Below are 584 nucleotides of genomic sequence, written 5' to 3' on the forward strand. Positions count from 1 at the left end.
GACTGGTTCCAAACTGGGAAAGGAGTACGTCAAGGCTATATATTGTCACCCTACTTATCTAACTTATATGCAGAGTAAGTTAAGTGTAGTTGCTCAGTCGTGTCTGACTCTTTGCAACCCCTGGACTGTAGCCCAACAGGCTCCTCTGTCCATGGGATTCTCCAGGCAAGAATACTGGAGTTGGTTGCCATTTCCTTCTCCAGGGGATCTTCCTGACCCAGGGATCAAACCTGGGGTCTTCTGCATCACAGGCAGATGCTTTACCCTCTGAGCCACCAGGGAAGCCCTACATGCAGAGTACATCATGCGAACTGCCAGGTTGGACGAAGCACAAGCTGGGATCAAGATGCTGAGAGAAATATCAATAACCTCAGATATGCAGATGACACCACCCTTATGGCAGAAAGCAAAGAAGAACTAAAGAGACTCTTGATGAAATTGAAAGAGGAGAGTGAAAAAACTGGCTTACAACTCAACATTCAAGAAACTAATCATGGCATCCAGTCCCATCACTTCAAGGCAAATAGATGAAAAAACAATGGAAACAGTGAAAGACTTTATTTTCTTGGACTCCAAAATCACTG

General features: G+C 44.9%; 1 non-coding gene across 1 annotated transcript; it reads right to left on the reverse strand.

Moving 5' to 3' along the window:
- Positions 1-208: 208 nt before the first annotated feature.
- Positions 209-282, reverse strand: TRNAH-GUG (transfer RNA histidin (anticodon GUG)). Its single transcript has one exon. It is a non-coding gene; the product is annotated as a tRNA-His (tRNA).
- Positions 283-584: the final 302 nt, after the last annotated feature.

Source organism: Bos taurus, chromosome 14 (genome assembly GCF_002263795.3).
Source record: "Bos taurus isolate L1 Dominette 01449 registration number 42190680 breed Hereford chromosome 14, ARS-UCD2.0, whole genome shotgun sequence".
Classification (NCBI taxonomy): domain Eukaryota; kingdom Metazoa; phylum Chordata; class Mammalia; order Artiodactyla; family Bovidae; genus Bos; species Bos taurus.